Genomic DNA, 15,774 nt, shown 5'->3' on the forward strand with positions numbered 1-15,774 from the left:
AAACGCTGGCTAATTTACGACATGGTTGGCGGGGTCGTCCTGCCCAGTGGGGTCTTTGCGGGTTTCCTCGCTCGGCTCTTGGATGTGGTTTTATGTGTTTTCCGCCCCGCTGCGTGGAGGAGCGGGTGAGCAGGAGGAGGAGCGGGTGAGCAGGAGGCGCAGCGCCAGTCATCGTCATCCCTCTCATTTCACGGCAGCTCTCTCTCTCTCTTTGGAAAATGAAAAGCGTGCGAGGCTGAGAGAGATGAGTGACTGATTGCGCTTAGCGATGGGCGTTGGTTACAGAGGGAAAGAATGTTAAGGTTTGTCAGGTTTACTGACAAGCCGAAAAAAAGTTAATAAGCTCAGTGCAGTAGCAGGGGGTGGGGGGGGGGCAGGTCAGGGAGGTAAACCAATGTGACCGTGTATACTCTGAACAGTAGACCAGAAGCCTTCATATCACCCCCCAGCCAAGGGGGATTCCCCTTTAGAATATTGGATAACATAGCGCCTACCCTGTCTGTCTGTCTGTCTGTCTGTCTGTCTGTCTGTCTGTCTGTCTGTCTGTCTGTGTGTCCTCTGGGGTTGTTGGGTGGATGAGTAGGTGTGTGTGTGTGTGTGTGTGTGTGTGTGTGTGTGTGTGTGTGTGTGTGTGTGTGTGTGTGTGTGTGTGTGTGTGTGTGTGTGTGTGTGTGTGTGTGTGTGTGTGTGTGTGTGTGTGTGTGTGTGTGTGTGTGTGTGTGGGGGGTGGGGGGGGTTGGTTGCTGGGGATGGGTCTAGATTGTGCTATGTGATTACAGGGAGATCTGACAGTTAACTTCTGCCACTGTTATAATTAGGAGCTGCCACCATGCCCCCCCCCCCCCCCCCCACCCCGTCGGCTGTATTATTTCCACAGCAGACAAAATATGACTTTATTACGCAGCGTTTCAGTGTCAGAAAGCAGCTGTTGGATGATGTGGCGTGTGTTAATGTGATGGGATGTGTGTCTATACCGCAGGACAGGAGGAGGTGCTGTGCTGCTTTATTGAGTCATCATCATGTTTGGGGGGGGGGGTGGTTATGGGCAACTTCTTTTAAGTGAAAGCCCAAGGTAGGCTCAGTAGGCTGCCGGCAGAGTTGGTTAACCTTAGGGTCAAGGAGGTCAACGGTCAAGGTCAAAATGACACAACGTCTCGTGAAGTCAAGTCTTGACATAGCTTTGTGCTGCAGCAGGTACTGTAGACTCTAGGTGATTGGGAGGGGTTGATAACTGAAGACCACACTAGTGTGAACTCTTCCTGCTATCAGAGAGCAGTTTGAATCCAGACCAGAGCCATGTGTTGCATCATTTCACCCCCAACTCTCCTTTCATTCCAGTCTGTTTGAATAAAACGACTCTTCCCTTTAACCACTTAAGCATTAATACACGTCATACGTCATACGTATGATCAATAGCCACTTATGTTTTATTTAGAAGATGTAGAATTTTGAACGTATTTGTATTCATTTTATGTTGTGGAAATGTTTACATGAAAAAAGAAAGTTGGCTATATTCACTGTTCCTTGTATGATGGTTTCTTGTATTTAGGGTTGAAGGGGTTAAGTGATAGGGGTTTCACGCTCACTAAGTATACTTTAAAAGTTACTTTAAACCACTGTCCAAAATAGTGCCTCCAGGTTGAAAGTGTTTTTTTTGTTTTAAAGCATGTTGCAGTAGGAATGTCAGGGTCAAGGCTGCAATTGGTCTCTCATTTATATTCTGTCTGTTGTTCTACTTCCATTCACAAACTGATAGCTGCTTCTGTGTCCACAGTTCATTACAAAACCCCAACTATTCACCGCTCAACCCTCTCTCTCTCTCTCTCTCTCTCTCTCTCTCTCTCTCTATCCTACCAACCCCATAGCCTTGGCACAGGCCAGAGCTCTGTGACGAATGGTGCGAGCCATTGAGTGTGAAGTGTGTTGGGAGTGCTGTCAGGGAAACAGGAATAATACCTGGTCCCCTCTGTCCTCTCCTTCCACATGGCCTTTCTCCTCCCATGACACCCGCATGCTAAAGAGGCTTCCCGTTGCTTTGCTTTTTTTCCCCCCTCTCCCTTCTTTTTCTTTGCGGGCACTTATCTGTGCCAGCTGTATGGAACTAATCTGCTGCGGAGCTATTTCTCATTAAAGGAGGGCCTCTTTGGGCGGTGCGCGCCCTGCCCTGCGCGGCTCGGTGTGCAGACAGACTACAGACAGACAGACTGACAGACTGCAGACAGACAGGGAAGGCACTGTCTGTTTCTGCAGATGGGCTTCATTTAGCTGCAGTGGTGGAAGAAGTATACTCTCTAGATCAGTGGTTTTCAACCAGTGGTCCGGGGACCACCAGTGGTCCTTGAGGGAGTACCAGGGGGTCCCTGCAAAATCAGTTAACATAGCGTCACAATTATTTTTAACCGCTTAGCTTTGGCTATTCAAAAATAGCAGATCTACAAGCTCATAGCGCGGCACCGAGTGCCGCGCTATGAGCTTGTAGATCTGCTATTTTTGAAAAACCTTGAAAAAGTGTGCATATCTTTGAATATTTATGTTTTTTTAAAGCGAAAATGAATTGATATCTTTGCTTCTGGGGGTCCCTGGCACAAAAAAAAAATCAAATGGGGGTCCGTGGCCAAATCTTGCTACCATAATTGACGGCCACAGTCATGGAGTGTACACGAGTGTATGTGCTCAATTCCCAAGCAGACACATTTTCCCCCAAAATTCCTCAATATTCTGCCTGTGACACCAGCTGCTTCGCATCCCATCACTGTACTTGCAGGATGTACAATTAATATCAAACGCATTATGCTCCAATACTTATGCAAATCACTTCGCCAACACAAAATTCACGTCCGGGTGTTTCTTTTCACCAGCCAATCACCTTTCACGTTGCCACGTCCGTTGCCACGTCGCGCTCACGTACGCTAAACAAGCGCTGCCGTGCGCACAATGCAAACGAGCCCACAGGCGCGCAAAAATAAGCCGACCATTGCTTAGACACAAAGTCAGACCTGGCAACGCAGCCTACGCCAATCATGTGTGAGAGATCTACAAGCTATGGGGCAGAGACGCCACCGTATCTTAGCAACAACTACAGCGCTCACTCTCATTGGTCGTGTCACGCTAAGAGCAGTCTCCAGACAATGGCATCGCAGACAGCTTGCTGTTACTGCTGTAGCCATCACAGGCAGTTGCAGCACGACGGACAGGGCGCTGTGATAACTGCCATGTCGCTAACGTGGTTGTCATGCCTGCAGCGGCTGCGCAATCACTTTGTCAACAATGCACGTTCGTGTGGTGAATGTCAATATTGCTGCTCAGTTCGTCCATTGTAGATGGTGTATGTTTGTGTGTGTCTTCTGGAGAACTATGTAGCTCCACAGCAACTACAGTAACTAACGTAATGGCAGGACCGCCCCGTGCAACGCATGTTAGGCTGCATTATGGTCATGTAGTAATTTCAGATAATTTCGCTCCGATTAGAGCAGTGCTTATCAACCCTTTCACCCTTTTTCTACATGATTGCCTCTTTCTTACATTCTTTGCCAATGTGGCCCATGTTTTCATAGTATAGTTTGTTGACTACTTCTGTTGCAGAAATGGCCATTTCCTTTACTTTCGTTTTTTTATTGTCTCCGCCAGGCCGAAAGGCATGGCGCAAGACTATGTTTCACCCCCTGTCCGTCCGTCTGTGATAGCTAATCTCTCACATCGTTGACTTGATCGCAGCAAAATAACAGCCCGATGTGGAGAGTCAGTGAGAGCTGGATAAACGAGGTAAAATGTGTCAAAAGGAGTCTGTACGGCTGTCGATAAATGAACACATGACGTCGGTGGGAGAGGAGATATTGTGTCTTTTGGACAAACAGCAGCGTGGTGCTGATGTTTGTTGTGTGAAGCAGCTTAATGTCAGAGTGTTTGTGTTGGAGCGCCTCAGTGCGGCTGCAGAGTTCATGTGCAACCTCTTCCAGAGAGACACAGAGACACTAGAAACTCTGCTGGGGAAAAAAAACACTGCTGGGCATTGACTTTCATATGGACATTGATCTACACACTGCAGGTATATCTGCTACACACACAACATCAAACTACACACTGCAGGTATGATGCAGCGTTTGCATTACAGCCAGCATGCCAGCGTAGTTCCCATATGGTTTCAAGGTGGGCTAAACCATATGGACCCCATGTCAGCAATGTCAGCGGCATCCACTTCAGTCCCAACTGCGATGCCCATGCAGGCTATAAGTAGCTTCTACCTGGCCCTTAGGTGGGCCCCAACTAGCCATGTTTATGTGGGACCAAGGCGGGTCCTAACTGGGTTTGCCCATGCAGGCTTTAACTGGGTTCTACCTGGGCCCTAGGTGTACCCTAACCAACCACAGTGCAGTGCCCATCACTCCAAATGTTGTGACGTCAGGGCTCTCAATACTGCACATTGGTGGAGGAGGAGGGGCCGCAGGGCGACCGCACACATCGCTGAACCAATGGTAGCCCACGGATGTTTCCTCTGGGGATTTACAATCTGCCCCTCTATGCCACATATCATCCGCACTACAGGGTCTTCACTGACCGAGCCACGGCCGCACTGACCCTCATGACGCTACGCCACTTATATGAGTTGCCAAGTGGCCGCGGGCGCAACGTGGGCGTGGCCGCGGGCTAGACGCGAGCCCCCGCGTAGCGGGGGCGAGCTTCTAGTGTATATCAATTTAGGGGTCCTTGGCATGAAAAAGGTTGAAAACCACTGCTCTAGATCAATGGTTCTCTGAAACGTTTTCATGTCAAGGACATAGGAAGGAAATAGCAGATCTACAAACTCTCTTCTATTTGAGACTATTTAGATCCTGTGTCTCGGTTGGACACATGACCGTTGACTCCATCGTACACATTTTGGCCTGAAGGTCAACGGCATTCAGTTTCTCCCCTGAGCAAGCAGGCAGGCTGGCTCTCTTAGCTCAGTGGTAAATAATGTCAGCACTTACTTACACACAGGAGACCTGGGTTCAAATCCAGGGTAGAAGAGGAAGGTTACATAGAGCAGCTTTAAGCGTAGAATAGGGGGTTTGCATTAATAAATACAAAGTGACTAAGTAAGTGAAAGTTGTCAAATAATTGTAGTGCAGTAGAAAGTACAATATCTACAATATAAACCTCATACGTCCAATACTTTTGTGTGTGACGCTGTAACATGATCACGTCGGGCGTTAATTTACGAACAAACACAAAAAGTGTATTGTGGAGGCGGACCTCCCCCCTCCCCGTGAGAATGGCGGTGGGAATTCCTGTACGCCACGCCATCACTGATTGGCCCGTTTTTCCTCACCTGCTAACCCCCTCCCACCCAGCCAAACCACCCACCTGTCAACACACCAACCCACCTGCCTGTCAACACATGCAATGACCCATCTTTACACACACACACACACACACACGCACACACACATTCTCAGATGTACACCCCTATTCAAACACTCCTGCATACACATACAGTGCATGCACCCACACCACCATCATAGCCACCCAGCCACACACGCGCGCGCGCACACACGCACGCACGCACGCACGCACGCACGCACGCACGCACGCACGCACACACACACACACACACACACACACACACACACCCAAGATGCCAACCTCAACCTTCGTGTCAACCTTCGTGACAGCCTGGTTGCTGATAAAGCTGTATTTATACTGACAAAGCTTGTAGATCTGCTTTTGTTTTTATGCGCGACACTGGCCTGCAACTAAGTGAAGATATTCAATTATTCACTTATTAAGTGGATTATTAACGTCCCAATTGGAGCCACCGGAGGCGAAACGGTACACAAATCCTACAAATGGTCTTCCTAAGTGGGAGACCATTTGATATGGTGAACGTCCTGTGTTTACTGGAGATGGCATGTCTTTCTTTTCTTTTCTTTTTTTGTCTCGGGTATAAGTCAGGCTTAAGAGACGTGTCCTTCAGGTTAATCATCACCACCTCAGCACTTCCTCTACCAGAGCTCTCCTTCTGAACGTGGGGATGCATCTGTGTGTTTACATTAAACAATGTGAATCCCTTACGCTGTGGGAGGAAAGTGCTGTGAGAGTCTGAGAAGACATGAGAGTGTGCTGATTCACAGCGCGGGGTTAAACATTGAAGTAGGGGTTGGGGGCAGTGGTCGAAAAAATGACTTCAATGTTTTACTTAAGTAAAAGTATCAATACTGCTATGTAGAAGTGCATGCACCCACGCACCCTGTTACAAGTAAAAGAAGTCCAGAATTCAAAATTGACTTGAGTAAAAGTGCAAAAGTATTGGTATCAAAATGTACTTAAAGTACCAAAAGTAAAAGTGCTAACATGTTTGAAAATAGCAGATCTACAAGCTCACAACGTGTCGCGATGCGACACGTTGACGTTGTGAGCTTGTAGATCTGCTATTTTCAAATAGCCTAGGTATAAAATAGGGCTAAAGGGGTTAATGTATGTTTTATAATGTAATATATTTATATCTGCAAAGTAACAAGTAACTAAAGTTTTCCGATAATTTGTAGTGGAGTAAAAGTACACTATTTGCCTTTTGAGATGTAGTGGAGTAGAAGTAAACGTTAAAGTAAAACAACCTCAACATTGTACTTAAGTACAGTACTTAAGTAAATGTACTTAGTTACTTTACACCACTGGGTGGGGGTGGGGGTCAAACATTAAAGCAGGGGGGTGGGTGGGTGGCTGCGAGGGTGGGGGCGGGGGAGGGGGGGGGGGGGGTGGTCTACAAATCAAAGTTGTATGGTTGGGGTCGTAGAGAAGGTGTGTGATGATGAGTAACCATGTTATCTGCCCCGGGGGGCTGATGTCCTTTCTCTTTCAAGTGATCAGAGGCAGTGTGCGAGTGCGGTCAGCTGTGAGATCTGTGAGATCACTAATCTAAACCCTGATTCACCCTCCTCACACACACATGAACGCACCAACGCACACTGACACACTGAGACACACACAGACACACACACACACACACACACACACACACACACACACACACACACACACACACACACTGGGGTTCGACCCCGTCTTGACCCGTGCACACACAGCGGCCGGTAGGAGGAAGCTTTTGTTTCCCTGCATGTCATGGAATCCTCTCTGTACCTGATGTGTTCACACTGTTTGAGGAGAGATGTGTGTCTCTGAAATCGGGGTTCGATCCCCTGACGGGTCGTACCATGCCCCGTCTGCTTGGCACTCAGCATCAAGGGTTGGATTGGGGGTAAGTCCCTGTGACATACTAGCATCATGTCCAGGAGGTGTACTTATCAAGCTGCCTCATGCTAAGGAAACAGGAGATAGGCTCCTCCCCCTATGGGCCACATGGCTCGGCAAGGCTTTACTTACTTTGAACGGTTTGAACAGTTTGAACGGGGCATGGCAGTGTGAACGGGGCATGGCAGTCTGAACGGGGCATGGCAGTGTGAACGGGGCATGGCAGTGTGAACGGGGCATGGCAGTCTGAAAGGGGCATGGCAGTTTGAACGGGGCATGGCAGTTTGAACGGGGCATGGCAGTGTGAACGGGGCATGGCAGTGTGAACGGGGCATGGCAGTGTGAACGGGGCATGGCAGTTTGAACGGGGCATGGCAGTGTGAACGGGGCATGGCAGTTTGAACGGGGCATGGCAGTGTGAACGGGGCATGGCAGTTTGAACGGGGCATATGGCAGTTTGAACGGGGCATGGCAGTGTGAACGGGGCATGGCAGTGTGAACGGGGCATGGCAGTGTGAACGGGGCATGGCAGTGTGAACGGGGCATATGGCAGTGTGAACGGGGCATGGCAGTGTGAACGGGGCATGGCAGTTTGAACGGGGCATGGCAGTCTGAACGGGGCATGGCAGTGTGAACGGGGCATGGCAGTTTGAACGGGGCATGGCAGTTTGAACGGGGCATGGCAGTGTGAACGGGGCATGGCAGTTTGAACGGGGCATGGCAGTGTGAACGGGGCATGGCAGTTTGAACGGGGCATGGCAGTTTGAACGGGGCATGGCAGTGTGAACGGGGCATGGCAGTTTGAACGGGGCATGGCAGTGTGAACGGGGCATGGCAGTGTGAACGGGGCATATGGCAGTGTGAACGGGGCATGGCAGTGTGAACGGGGCATATGGCAGTGTGAACGGGGCATGGCAGTTTGAACGGGGCATGGCAGTTTGAACGGGGCATGGCAGTGTGAACGGGGCATGGCAGTTTGAACGGGGCATGGCAGTGTGAACGGGGCATGGCAGTGTGAACGGGGCATGGCAGTGTGAAAGGGGCATGGCAGTCTGAACAGGGCATGGCAGTGTAAACGGGGCATGGCAGTTTGAACGGGGCATGGCAGTTTGAACGGGGCATGGCAGTGTGAACGGGGCATGGCAGTTTGAACGGGGCATGGCAGTGTGAACGGGGCATGGCAGTGTGAACGGGGCATATGGCAGTGTGAACGGGGCATGGCAGTTTGAACGGGGCATGGCAGTCTGAACAGGGCATGGCAGTGTGAACGGGGCATGGCAGTTTGAACGGGGCATGGCAGTGTGAACGGGGCATGGCAGTGTGAACGGGGCATGGCAGACTGGCTGACCGAGGCTCCGTCGTCAGAACTGAAGAAGTCTGTTGCAAAGACTTCAGAAGACTACCTTGAACTTTTCTTTTTCAAAATCTTCAACTAGCTTATGATTTGTTACAGTCTAACAGGAAACAGCCTGTAACGTTTTCACCTAACTAAATTCACTTTTTCACCCTGGGAAAATTCCCTTTTTACATGCTGCTGCAATAAGTCTGTTTCCTCTCGGGGGCATTGCGTTTTTGCTATTTACAATTCCGAGTATCACATTTCTTTCCCCTGATGCACAGAGATATAAATCAGCATCACCAGATCTTGTCTTGCTTCTTGGTACGGAGGTTGTGGTGCACGTTTATTCCTGGTGGATGCAAATGCCAACAACATGGCTGAGGTCATAGTGAACCATAGTGAACCAAACTATAATCTGGATCCTCATCTGGGACATTCATGACCCAGGCTGTTCTACAGCGAGTGTGAAACCATTGTCACTTAACCCCTTACATCCTATAGCGCTGCTGTCGGGTAGAAACCTCTTATCGCCCCTACTACAGCGTCACACAAATGCATCAAAAGTAGCAGATCTACAAGCTCGAAACGCGGTGCGAAGCGACGCGTTTTGAGCTTGTGGATCTGCGACTTTGTTCCAGTCCGTTTGAACTGCATCTATGTGTACACACTCAGAGTTACAGACCTGTAAGGGTCCGTTTGATTACTATCAATTAATATAGCTGAGGACCACCTCGGAACCCCCTCAAGGACCCCCTGGGGTTCCCCTGACGACACTTTGAGAAACCCCCCACTGGTGTATTTCTGTGTAGAATTACCAGTTAGTCTCCTGGGAACCGACACGAACCTCCCCAAGCTGTTGAAAAACACAACACTTCAGCTTTGAATCAAACTCACGTCTTGCTGAGAATGTTTTAAGGGCCATCATTAAAAGGGGCAGTTCACACTTTTTGTCTGAACTGTGTTGTTTGGTCACAGTCTTCGCTGGGTGAGTTCAAGCGATATTTCACTTTCAAACATCTTTGGGGTAATTTTAACGTCTACGCAGGCTTTTGTTTTAGTTAGAGGGCGCTATCACCCCTGGGTTCGCGGCGTAATTCTTTTGTGTTGAAATCCCCATTGGGGAATCTTAGATCACCTCATATAACAACTGTGTTTGAAAAATAAACCAATCATCTGGGAGATTTTACTCATATGGTTATGAAGCATCGACCGAAGGTGGAAATGTACAATAAACGCTAGAAACGAGTCAAACGACCCAACAACAACTACATTTCCCATGAACGCGGCTGCTGTAGGGACAGGGATTTCAGACCCGGAAGTGTAGTTTTTAAGACTTTTAAGGCAGAATGAATTCAATTTTCTCCAGAAACAGGCTGTATCAAATATGAATGAACATTATCATAAAAGATGCAGAGTCAAACTCCATGTTAACCATAATAGATTCATTGAAAACACCCGTCCTTGGATCTGGTATCTGGTATTGTCCTTCTAATGCACGAGGGGGCCGTGTTTTTCAATCTCTCAACCTTTTTTTCCCGCCAAAACATTATAAAAAAAAATCATGGAAAAAGTGATTGAAAAAACACGACACAATTAAATTGATAATCAATTATTTGAGTGACAATGAATTGTCCAGTGGAATTCCATAATCCTAACGGCCCTAATGAAGCATAAATCAGGCTTTAAGTGTCTTCATGATGACACTGCTGGGACGACCATTTAAAACATAATATCTCTCATTAAACTCTCAATAAAGAACAGTTAGCCAGACAGTGTGCGGTTTGGTGGGGAATATGTACAGTATGAGATCATTGAACACAATGGATCTGTTTTTATTTGATTTTATTTATTTCTAAACAGTGTGTTAACCCTTTAAGACCGGGAACGCATCTGTGTGACTTTTTTGATTTGAGCTAAAAAGCATTATTTTACACTTTGGCTATTCAAAAATAGCAGATCTACGAGCTCATAGCGCGGCACCGAGTGCCGCACTATGAGCTTGTAGATCTGCTATTTTAGAAAATTCATGAAAATGTGTGCAAATCTTTGAATATATTTGCTTTAAACATTTTTAACTCAAATCTTTGCTTCTGGGGGGTCCCTGGAACAAAATATTTTGAGATGGGGGTCGGCGGCCAAATACATATCATTTTGGGGGTCCTTGACATGAAAAGGTTTGATCACCACTGATATAGAAACATACGTTTTTCAGAAAAGTGTTGGGATTTAGAAGACATTTGTAGAATCGGCCTCAGGTCTTAATAGGTTAAAGTCCTCTAACGGGATCATTTTAGTATCTAGAAATTCTAGATTATGTCTCCTGTCAGTCATTATTAACCCCTCCATGGCTTCGTCACGCTCCGGGAACCTTGGTAATGTGGATGTTATCGTTAAGATTACAATGTGTAATTGTTTTGTGTTTTTGTGGAAAGAACCCGGAAGCCCCCCAGGCTCTGACTACTGGGTCCGTCTAGTTCAGATGGTCCGGAAAAGTGTCCAGAAGAATCCTGTTATATATATATATAGAGAGAGAGAGGGCCCCCAGAGATATATGTCTCTCTCTCTCTCTGTCTATATATCACATTTCTCTCTCTCTCTCTCTCTCTCTCTCTCTCTCTCTCTCTCCCCCCCCCCCCCCCCCCCTCTCCATGGAGGCTGGTTTAACAATGATGAATAGAAGGCTGTTGCTGTGAATCTCCAGCATTATGCACTCATCAGACTGTGTGTGTGTGTGTGTGTGTGTGTGTGTGTGTGTGTGTGTGTGTGTGTGTGTGTGTGTGTGTGTGTGTGTGTGTGTGTGTGTGTGTGTGTGTGTGTGTGTGTGTGTGTGTGTGTGTGTGTGTGCGTGCGCGTGCGTGCGTGTTTCTCACACTTCAGAATAGAATTAGTAGCAGCTGTCTGCGAAGACGGGGACCGCAGGGATACAAGGGGTTTGTGTGTGCGTGCGTGCGTGCGTGCGTGCGTGCGTGCGTTGGGGGGTCTCACTAATGGCAATCATGCACATGTACTGTATGTTGCTGCATTCAGTTCAGTTTACAAATAATTCTCTGTATAGGTATACTATAGCAAGTGTTCTCTTTCTCTGTGTGTTTGTGTGTATGTAAATGGTGAATGGTGCTTTCATTCAAAGCGCTTTACATAGATTTTGCATTACATTCACCCATTCACACACACATTCACACACCGATGGAGGAGGAAACCATGTAAGGCACCAACCTGCTCATCGGGAGCAATTAGGGCTTCAGCGTCTTGCTCAAGGACACTTTGACACTAACTCTGGGGGAGCTTGGGATCGAACTGGGAACCTCGCGGTGAGGCTGAGCCACTGCCGCCACATGTATGTGTGTGTATGCGATTGCGCGCGCGTGTGTGCGTGTGTGCATGCATGTGTGCGTGCTTGTGTGCGTGCATGTGTGCGCGCGGGTGTGTGTGTGTGTGTAAATAATGTGCTGTGCTAGCTTGCATGTGTGTGACCAATGAGTTTAGACTCTAGACAGTGAGCAGGCGTTGGAGAGCATCCATGTTCAAGGTTAGAACACACTGGGAATGGATATGATGAGACCTCTGTGCAAGTCTGACACACACACACACACACACACACACACACACACACACACACACACACACACACACACACACACACACACACACACACACACACACACACAGTGTGTCAGCATTCTAAATCCTTCCACTAAGTGTCCTCACAAGTATAGCAGAATGTGTGAAACAGTGCGAGGGCAGTTTTCCTGTTTCTTCTCACCAGAGAAATGGTTGTTTTTACGGTTAAAAAAAGATTTGTGGAGCCGGGCTTTAACAATTAGGAAAAGATTCACGTTGTGGTTCAGGGTTAGGGTTACACATTTAGAGGTTAGCTTTAAGGGTTGGGGTTGGGGAGTTGTGCTTGATTTAATGCTTGGTTGCACACACTGGTGTTGTGTTCACCGGACAATTAGATCTATCCAAGACCCCCAGAAGCGAAGATTTGAGTTAAAAATGTCTGCTTAAAAAATATATTTACATATTCAAAGATTTGCACACATTTAAAAAAAAAATAGCAGATCTCCAAGCTTGTAGCGCGGAACTCGGTGCCACGCTATGAGCTTGTATATCTGCTGTTTGTGAATAGCCAAAGAATAATAATGGTTACTTTAAGTGACCAAAATAAGTGATTTAAGTGATCTAAGATATCTTAAAATGGCATACATAAAATATGCATCCTAAAATGTTGATGTCTGCACAAGTATAGTAATGTATAGTTGTGTGTGTGTGTGTGTGTGTGTGTGTGTGTGTGTGTGTGTGTGTCTGCGGTGCAGTGCAGTGTTCTGCTGAGTCAGACCAAAGCCTCCACAGTGACTTGAGCCTATGATGCAGTTTAGCCACTGCAGCGTGGGAACACTGTCTGCTCAACACTGACACCCTTTGGCAGATAGCATGAACTGCATCGATGCTTGTCATTGCTGCAGCATCTTTTTTTCCCCCCTTTTTTTTTTAATAGTTGTTTTTTTTTAGATATAGAGCAGTGGTCCTCAAAGTGTGGTCCAGGTATTCCCAGGGGTCCGTGAGGGGGGGTTCAAGGGGGTCCCCAGCTAAATCATTGATAGTTAGGAAGTAGATGGAACTCCGAGTGTATAAATGGAATCAAATCCATTTGGTTCAATCTATACACTTTTGGAGTTATGGGGGTCTGTGGGCCCTAACCAAAATGAAGGGGTCCTTGAAATAGAAACAAGTTTGTAAACCACTGTGATAGGACAGAGAGAGACAGGAAAATGGAAGGCATAAAGAGGAAAAGACAGACGACACAGATCTCTTGAGTGAGCCGGAATCAAACCGGGGACTTTCTATGTACTGCATATGGTCGATGATGATGCAATATCCCATCATCTACTAGACCCCCAGACCCCCCCCCCCCCCCCCCCCCCGCCACTAAAAAAATAACCCCACAAATGCAGAAAACGAATGCAGGATGGTCAAACTGTTTGCTGGAAACTTCACGTCATGGTCGCCGAACGCCATGCTCCGTCATGAGGGCTGCTGGGAGTCGTCGTCCGCCCCCCTCCCCCCCCCCCCCCCCCGCGGCGTCGCCCCGCTTTGATTAATGGCCCCGCTTGTTTGTTAACCCATTAAGACCGGGAGCGCATATGTCATTTTAGGTTTTAACGACTTTAACCATTATCTTTCACTTTGGCTATTCAAAAATATTTTTGAATTTTAGAAAAACATTGAAAGAGTGTGCAAAACTTTGAATATATAATGTTTTTTAAAGCGAAAATGTTTAACTCAGATCTTTGCTTCATGGGGGTCCCTGGAACAACATATTTTGAGATGGGGGTCCGCGGCCAAATACATATCATTTTGGGGGTCCTTGACATGAAAAAGTTTGAGAACCACTGATATTATAAGCAACATACGTTTTTTTCAAAAAACTGTTAGGATTTAGAAGACTTAGAATTTGTAGAATCCCCAGAAGCAAAGATTTGAGTTAAAACGTTATATTATATAAAAAAATATATATTCAAAGATTTGCACAAATCTTCACGATTTTTCCAAAAATAGCAGATATACAAGCTCATAGCGCGGCACCCGGTGCCGCGCTATGAGCTTGTGTATCTGCTATTTTTGTATATCTGCCATTTTCTAATAGCCCAAAGAAATCAAAAACAAAAAACAGACACAGACATGCTTTCCCCGGTCGTAATGGGTTAACTACTGTGGTGGCGGATGGAGCTGTGTGAGCCTTCTAAGTCTAGTGTGCAGTGACTTAGTGTTATATATATATATATATATATATATATATATATATATGTACGGCCCGCCTGCCTGCCTGTGAGGCAGTCCTCCTCGAGGCTCCGCCAGAGGCAGGAAACGTACGCAGTGTTCGCCTAACGCTCCACAGATGTTGTTCAACCAAAAAGCTCTGAGCTGCTCCTACTACTGTGCCCCCCCCCCCCCCACCCCCCCAGCTCCAGAATTCCTCTCACTATGTTTTTTTTTTTCTCTCTTTCTTTCTTTTCTTCCTTTAGCTCTGTTTAGTAATAGCGGTGTGAAGTAACTAAGTACATTTACTCAAGTACTGTACTTGACCAAATGTTATTTTTCACTTTACTGGAGCATTTCCAATGTTTCAATACTTTTACTTTACGTTTACTCCACTACATCTCAGAGGCAAATATTGTACTTTTACTCCACTACAATTATTTGAAAACTTTAGTTACCAGATACTTTGCAAATATAAATTGTTATATTATAAAACATACATTTACCACTTTAGCCTTATTTTATACATAGGCTATTTAAAAATAGCCGATCTACTGTACAAGCTCACAACGCGTCGCATCAAACATTTTAGTACTTTTACTTTTGGTACTTTAATTATATTTTGATGCTTATACTTTGGCACTTTCACTCAAGCAACATTTTGAACACAGGCTACGCGTGGGTTATCCCAGTTTTTTCTATTATGAACTAACCACATCCATAAAGGCTTTTTAACTTTTTTTTCACCAGAAGAGTGCCTGTCCTTTTTTTCCTTAGTTGCAAGTTTTCAGTCCCCTACCAAAGAGCACCTTCGCTACACTTTTCTGAGTGGTGCCAACCACTCACAAGGACTGACTTTGTGTGTGTGTGTCTGTCCGGGTGTCCGTATGTTTGAACATGGCCTCAACAGCTGCAGCTGATTGCAACACAAAGGTGCAACCAGTTACACTAATTACAACAAACAGGAGTGAAGGCACCACTCACTTTACACTGGGTGTGATTTGTTCAACTTCCGAGCACTTCTTTTTTCTATCAGTCAATTAATTTTGTTCACAAGGACTTTGAGTTGGCGATTTGCTTGCATAGGTTGCGGGAGACTGTGTTGTTACTGTACTAGGAGCGTTGGACAGCCTGTCTGTCCATTTTATGTCCCATTAAATGTGTGGGACCAGAGTAGCACAGCTGATTATGTGGGTGGGTCCCACGTGAAATGTGCCAAAAAATTGCCAAAAATCCGTTATCGACAGAACAACTGTGATTTTGGCACATTTCACTTGGGATCCCGCCCACGTAATCAGCCGTCCTGCCTCTTCCCACAAACGCATGTTCATTTCAAATGTGACACCGTTTTAAAGGGGAACGGACCGGCTTTCCAATGATATGACATGCCATACTTCTATATTAACCCTTTAACACCGGGAACGCATCTCTGTCATTGTAAGATTTCT

The 15,774-nt window shown here is 46.7% G+C and overlaps 1 protein-coding gene across 1 annotated transcript in view; it reads left to right on the plus strand.

Annotated features, from left to right (window-relative positions):
- The window catches only part of fhod3b (formin homology 2 domain containing 3b), a 193,667-nt gene that overhangs the window by 73,897 nt on the left and 103,996 nt on the right, over positions 1 to 15,774 (plus strand). The gene's annotated exons all lie outside the window — the stretch shown is intronic.

Source organism: Gymnoscopelus microlampas (genome assembly GCF_963454915.1).
Source record: "Gymnoscopelus microlampas genome assembly, chromosome: 3".
Lineage (NCBI taxonomy): Eukaryota > Metazoa > Chordata > Actinopteri > Myctophiformes > Myctophidae > Gymnoscopelus > Gymnoscopelus microlampas.